We start from the raw sequence: 7588 nt of genomic DNA, 5'->3' as shown, positions 1-7588 counted from the left end.
GAAAGGCTGCAGTAAGGGGTACAGTGGATTCTTTCTTGATTATATGTTTTTGGAGATAAGTCTCTTGATTAAACTTAAAATATAAGCCATAGCTATTAATTTAACCTGGGGCAGTGTTTGTAGAGGAATAAGACGGTGTTATTTTCTGGGTCTGTAGATTGTGAAGGAGCAAAAATGGCCTTTGCAGTGATATGTACTTCCTATCAGATGTGGGAGTTTAAAGAGAGTTTAAGGGTTACTGCGGATTATATCTGCCATAAATGCTGTTGGATGCGAATCTTATCAGATCGAGTGGATCTGTTGGAGAGACAGATAGAAGCGATGTGGAATTTGCAACAGCAACAGTATGCAATGGATGGCAGTTATAGGAAGGGGGGAAAGTCTCAGATACAGTCACATAGATGGGTTAACTCCAGGAAGGGTGAGAGAGGTCGGCAACTAGAGCAGGAGACTTTTGTGGATATACGCATTTCAAACAGTTATGCTGTTTTGGAAAATGTAGGGGGTGATGGTTTCTCAAGGAAACGTAGCACAAACAGCCAAGTTTCTGGTATTGAGACTGGCTCTAATGCAACGAGGGGTACGTCAGCTTCCAAGAGATCAATTGTGTTAGGGTATTCTGCAGTTAGAGGTACAGACAAACGTTTCTGAGGCCAGCAGAGAAAAAGCAGAATGGTGTGTTGTTTCCCTGGTGCCAGGATCAAGGATGTCTCAGAGAGGGTGCAGAATGTCCTCACAGGGGAGAGTGGCCAGCAGGAGGTCATTGTCCACATTGGAACCAATGACATTGGAAGGATAAAGGTTGAGACTCTGATGGGAGATTACAGAGAGTTAGGTAGAAATTTAAAAAGGAGGTCCTCTAGGGTAGTAATATCTGGATTAGTCCAAGTGCTACGAGCTAGTGAGGGCAGGAATAGGAGGATAGAGCAGATGAATGCGTGGCTGAGGAGCTGATGTATGGGAGAAGGATTCACATTTTTGGATCGTTGGAATCTCTTTTGGGGTAGAAGTGACCTGTACAAGAAGGACGAGTTGCACCTAAATTGGAAGGGGACTAATATACTGGCAGGGAAATTTGCTAGAACTGCTTGGGAGGATTTAAACTAGTAAGGTGGGGGGGGGGGGGGGGGGACCCAGGGGGATAGTGAGGAAAGAGATCAGTCTGAGATGGCTATAACTGAGAACAGAAGTGAGTCAAACAGTCAGGGCAGGCAGGGACAAGGTAGGACTAATAAATTAAACTGCATTTATTTCAATGCAAGGGGTCTAACAGGGAAGGCAGATGAACTCAGGGCATGGTTAGGAACATGGGACTGGATATCATAGCATTTACAGAAACATGGCTCAGGGATGGGCAGGACTGGCAGCTGAATGTTCCAGGATACAAAAGGTACAGGAAGGATAGAAAAGGAGGCAAGAGAGGAGGGGGAGTGGCATTTTTGATAAGGGATAGCATTACTGTCTGTGTGGAGTTTGCACATTCTCCCTGTGTCTGCGTGGGTTTCCTCTGGGTGCTCCGGTTTCCTCCCACAATCCAAAAATGTGCAGGTCAGGTGAATTGGCCGTAGTGTTAGGTGCAGGGGTAAGTGTAGGGGAATGGGTCTGGGTGGGTGCGCTTCAGCGGGTCGGTGTGGACTTGTTGAGCCGAAGGGCCTGTTTCCACACTGTAAGTAATCTAATCTAATCTAATCTACAGCTGTGCTAAGGAAGGATATTCCCAGAAATACATCCAGGGAAGTTATTTGGGTAGAACTGAGAAATAAGAAAGGCATGATCACCTTATTGGGATTGTATTATAGACCCCCCCAATAGTCAGAGGGAAATTGAGGAACAAACTTGTAAGGATTTCTCAGCTTTCTGTAAGAATAATAGGGTAGTTATAGTAGGGGATTTTAACTTTCCAAACATCGACTGGGACTGCCATAGTGTTAAAGGTTTAGATGGAGAGGAATTTCTTAAGTGTGTACAAGACAATTTTCTGATTCAATGTGTGCATATACCAAGAGAGAAGATGCAAAACTTGACCTACTCTTGGGAAATAAGGCAGGGCAGGTGACTGAGGTGTTAGTGGGAGAGCACTTTGGGGCCAGCGACCATAATTCTATTTGTTTTAAAATACTGATGGAAAAGGATAGACCAGATATAAAAGTTGGTAAAAACAATCAGTTTCCTCATTTCCCCTTCCCCCACCTCACCCTAGTTCTAAACTTCCAGCTCAGCACTGTCCCCATGACTTGTCCGGACTTGTCCTACCTGCCTATCTCCTTTTCCACCTATCCATTCCACCCTCTCCTCCCTGACCTATCACCTTCATCCCCTCCCCCACTCACCCATTGTACTCTATGCTACTTTCTCCCCACCCCCACCCTCCTCTAGCTTATCTCTCCACGCTTCAGGCTTACTGCCTTGATTCCTGATGAAGGGCTTTTGCCTGAAACGTCGATTTCGAAGCTCCTTGGATGCTGCCTGAACTGCTGTGCTCTTCCAGCACCACTAATCCAGATCTAAAAGTTGAAGTTCTAAATTTTGATGGTATTAGGCAAGAACTTTCAAAAGTTGATTGGAGGCAGATGTTCGCAGGTAAAGGGACGGCTGGAAAATGGGAAGCCTTCAGAAATGAGAAAACAAGAATCCAGAGGGCTGTTTTCCCTGGAGCGTCAGAGGCTGAGGGTTGACCTTACAGAGGCTTACAAAATTATGAGGGGCATGGATAGGCTAAATAGGCAAAGTCTTTTCCCTGGGGTCAGGGAGTCCAGAACTAGAGGGCATAGGTTTAGGGTGAGAGAGGAAAGACATAAAAGAGACCTAAGGGGCAACCTTTTCAGACAGAGGGTGGTATGTTTATGGAATGAGCAGCCAGTGGATGTGTTGGAGACTGGTACAATTGCAACATTTAAGAGGCACTTGGATGAGTATATTCCTTTCAGGGTGAAAGGGAAGGCTGGTAGGTATAGGGAATGCTGGATGACTAAAGAAATTGAGGGTTTGGTTAAGAAAAAGAAGGAAGCATATGTCAGGTATAGACAGGATAGATCGAGTGAATCCTTAGAGTATAAAGAAAGTAGGAGTATACTTAAGAGGGAAATCAGGAGGGCAAAACGGGGACATGAGATAGCTTTGGCAAATAGAATTAAGGAGAATCCAAAGGGTTCTTAGAAATATATTAAGGACAAAAGGGTAACTAGGGAGAGAATAGGGCCCTTCAAAGATCAGCAAGGCGGCTTTTGTGTGGAGCCAAAGAAAACAGGGGAGATACTAAATGAATATTTTGCATCAGTATTTACTGTGGAAAAGGACATGGAAGATATAGACTGTAGGGAAATAGATGGTGACATCTTGCAAAATGTCCAGATTACAGAGGAGGAAGTGCTGGATGTCTTGAAACGGTTAAAGGTGGATAAATCCCCAGGACCTGATCAGGTGTATCTGAGAACTCTGTGGGAAGCTAGAGAAGTGTTTGCTGGGTCTCTTGCTGAGATATTTGTATCATCGATAGTCACAGGTGAAGTGCCAGAGGACTGGTGGTTGGCAAACGTGGTGCAACTGTTTAAGAAGGGCGGTAAAGACAAGCCAGGGAACTATAGACTGGTGAGCCTGACATCGGTGGTGGGCAAGTTGGTGGAGGGAATCCTAAGGGACAGAATGTACATGTCTTTGGAAAGGCAAGGGCCGATTCGGGATAGTCAACTTGGCTTTGTGTGTGGGAAATCATGACTCACAAACTTGATTGAGTTTTTTGAAGAAGTAACAATGAAGATTGATGAAGGCAGAGTAGTAGATGTGATCTATATGGACTTCAGTAAGGCGTTTGACAAGGTTCCCCATGGGAGACTGATTAGCAAGGTTAGATCTCATGGAATACAGGGAGAACTAGCCATTTGGATACAGAACTGGCTCAAAGGTAGAAGACAGAGGGTGGTGGTGGAGGGTTGTTTTTCAGACTGGAGGCCTGTGACCAGTGGAGTGCCATAGGAATCGGTACTGGGTCCTCTACTTTTTGTCATTTACATAAATGATTCGGATGCGAGCATAAGAGGTACAGTTAATAAGTTTGCAGATGACACCAAAATTGGAGGTGCAGTGGACAGCGAAGAGGGTTACCTCAGATTACAACAGGATCTGGACCAGATGGGCCAATGGGCTGAGAAGTAGCAGATGGAGTTTAATTCAGATAAATGCGAGGTGCTGCATTTTGGGAAAGCAAATCTTAGCAGGGCTTATACACTTAATGGTAAGGTACTAGAGGGTGTTGCTGAACAAAGAGACCTTGGAGTGCAGGTTCATAGCTCCTTGAAAGTGGGTTCGCAGGTAGATAGGATAGTGAAGAAGGCGTTTGACATGCTTTCCTTTATTGGTTAGAGTATTGAGTACAGGAGTTGGGAGGTCATGTTGCGGCTGTACAGGACATTGGTTAGGCCACTGTTGGAATATGGTGTGCAATTCTGGTCTCCTTCTATTGGAAAGATGTTGTGAAACTTGAAAGGGTTCAGAAAAGATTTACAAGGATGTTGCCAGGGTTAGAGGATCTGAGCTACAGGGAGAGGCTGAACAGGCTGGGGCTGTTTTCCCTGGAGCGTCGGAGGCTGAGGGGTGACCTTTTACAGAGGTTTACAAAATTATGAGGGTCATGGATAGGATAAATAGACAAATTCTTTTCCCTGGGGTCAGGGAGTCCAGAACTAGAGGGCATAGGTTTAGGGTGAGAGGGGAAAGATATAAAAGAGACCTAAGGCGCAACATTTTCATGCAGAGGGTAGTATGTGTATGGAATGAGCTGCCAGAGGATGTGGTGGAGGCTGGTACAATTGCAACATTTAAGAGGCATTTGAATGAGTATTTGAATAGTAAGGGTTTGGAGGGATATGGGCCGGGTGCTGGCAGGTGGGACTAGATTGGGTTGGGATATCTGGTCAGCATGGATGGGTTGGACCGAAGGGTCTGTTTCCATGTTGTACATCTCTATGACTCTATAACTGTGATTGACCCATGAGCCTGTACTTCCCAGTAAAGTTGCTGGACAAGAGACCCAATCATAGAGTGACAGCCCAGCTCTGCTGACCAATAATAATTAAAAAAGGGGATTGTGCATTCCAACTTAAAAATCTGGAAAAAAAAAGACATTTTGAAGCCTACGGGTTGTATTCTACTTCTACTATTTTGTCTTCATGGCCTTTGTGACCTTGTGCCTTTTTTGTGCTATATGCTGTATTAGTACTACCAAATAAAAAGGTCATATTTTGAATCTATCTTGTGACTTGGACTTTCATACAAGATATGAGATCTATCAGTAGCCAACTCAGCCCTACTGAGGGGCAGTTACCAGTCAATCACCTGAAACCTGAATGAGCCTCAACAGGTATTGATAACAATTGAGACTTAATGAGTGTGAGTAAACACAGTTTACCTCCGCTCTATTTAAGAGAGACCTTGTGGACAGCATGTGACTAGTAAGCTTAGTTTGGTGGGGAAAAGTGATAGTTCACTGAGAGTGAGACAGCCCGAGTGTAGTATATAGATTGGGAAGCTTTGGAGGTAGTGTGGGAATTTGGTACAGGGAGGAAGAGGTTTTGTTTTAAACTTGCTTTTCTGGATTATAACAAGATAAATTAAAACCCAGGATTATAGAACATAGATAGAACATAGAACAATACAGCACAGAACAGGCCCTTCGGCCCACGATGTTGTGCCGAACTTCTATCCTAGATTAAGCACCCATCCATGTACCTATCCAAATGCCGCTTAAAGGTCGCCAATGATTCTGACTCTACCACTCCCGCGGGCAGCGCATTCCATGCCCCCACTACTCTCTGGGTAAAGAACCCACCCCTGACATCTCCCCTATACCTTCCACCCTTCACCTTAAATTTATGTCCCCTTGTAACACTCTGTTGTACCCGGGGAAAAAGTTTCTGACTGTCTATCTATTCCTCTGATCATCTTATAAACCTCTATCAAGTCACCCCTCATCCTTCGCCGTTCCAACGAGAAAAGGCCGAGAACTCTCAACCTATCCTCATACGACCTATTCTCCATTCCAGGCAACATCCTGGTAAATCTCCTCTGCACCCTCTCCAAAGCTTCCACATCTTTCCTAAAGTGAGGCGACCAGAACTGCACACAGTACTCTAAATGTGGCCTAACCAAAGTCCTGTACAGCCGCAACATCACTTCACGACTCTTGAATTCAATCCCTCTGCTAATGTACGATAATACACCATAGGCCTTCTTACAAACTCTATCCACCTGAGTGGCAACTTTCAAAGATCTATGTACATAGACCCCAAGATCCCACTGTTCCTCCACCTGACTAAGAACCCTACCATTAACCCTGTATTCTGCATTCTTATTTGCTCTTCCAAAATGGACAACCTCACACTTGACAGGGTTGAACTCCATCTGCCACTCCTCAGCCCAGCTCTGCATCATATCTAAGTCCCTTTGCAAATGACAAATGCCCTCCTCACTGTCCACAACTCCACCTATCTTTGTATCATCTGCAAATTTACTGACCCACCCTTCGACTCCCTCATCCAAGTCATTAATAAAAATTACAAACAGCAGAGGACCCAGAACTGATCCCTGCGGAACTCCACTTGTAACTGGGCTCCAGGCTGAATATTTACCATCTACCACCACTCTCTGACTTCAACCGGTTAGCCAGTTTTCTATCCAATTGGCCAAATTTCCCTCTATCCCATGCCTCTTGACTTTCCGCATAAGCCTACCATGGGGAACCTTATCAAATGCCTTACTAAAATCCATGTACACTACATCCACTGCTCTACCCTCATCCACATGCTTAGTCACCTCCTCGAAGAATTCAATAAGACTTGTAAGGCAAGACCTACCCTTCACAAATCCGTGCTGGCTGTCCCTAATCAAGCAGTGTCTTTCCGGATACTCATAAATCCTATCCCTCAGTACCCTTTCCATTACTTTGCCTACCACAGAAGTAAGACTAACTGGCCTGTAATTCCCGGGGTTATCCCTATTCCCTTTTTTGAACAGGGGCACAACATTTGCTACTCTCCAGTCCCCTGGTACCACCCCCGTTGACAGTGAAGACGAGAAGATCATTGCCAACAGTACTGCAATTTCCTCTCTTGCTTCCCACATAATCCTAGGATATATCCCGTCAGGCCCGGGGGACTCGTCTATCCTCAAGTAATTCAAAATGTCCAACACATCTTCCTTCCTAACAAGTATCTCTTCTGGCTTACCAGTCCGTTTCACACTCTCCTCTTCAACAATACGATCCCTCTCGTTCGTAAATACTGAAGAGAAGTACTTGTTCAAGACCTCTCCTATTTCTTCCGACTCAATACACAATCTCCCACTACTGTCCTTGATCGGACCTACCCTCGTTCTCGTCATTCTCAGGTTTCTCACATATGCATAAAATGCCTTGGGGTTATCCTTGATCCTATCCACCAAGGATTTTTCATGCCCTCTCTTAGCTCTCCTAATCCCTTTCTTCAGGTCCCTTCTGGCTATCCTGTATCCCTTTACTGCTCTGTCTGAGCCCTGTTTCCTCAACCTTATGTAAGCCTCCTTCTTCCTCTTTACTAGACATTCAACCTCCCTCGTC

Source organism: Chiloscyllium punctatum, chromosome 3 (genome assembly GCF_047496795.1).
Source record: "Chiloscyllium punctatum isolate Juve2018m chromosome 3, sChiPun1.3, whole genome shotgun sequence".
NCBI lineage: Eukaryota > Metazoa > Chordata > Chondrichthyes > Orectolobiformes > Hemiscylliidae > Chiloscyllium > Chiloscyllium punctatum.
Note: the sequence above shows the minus strand (reverse complement) of the source record.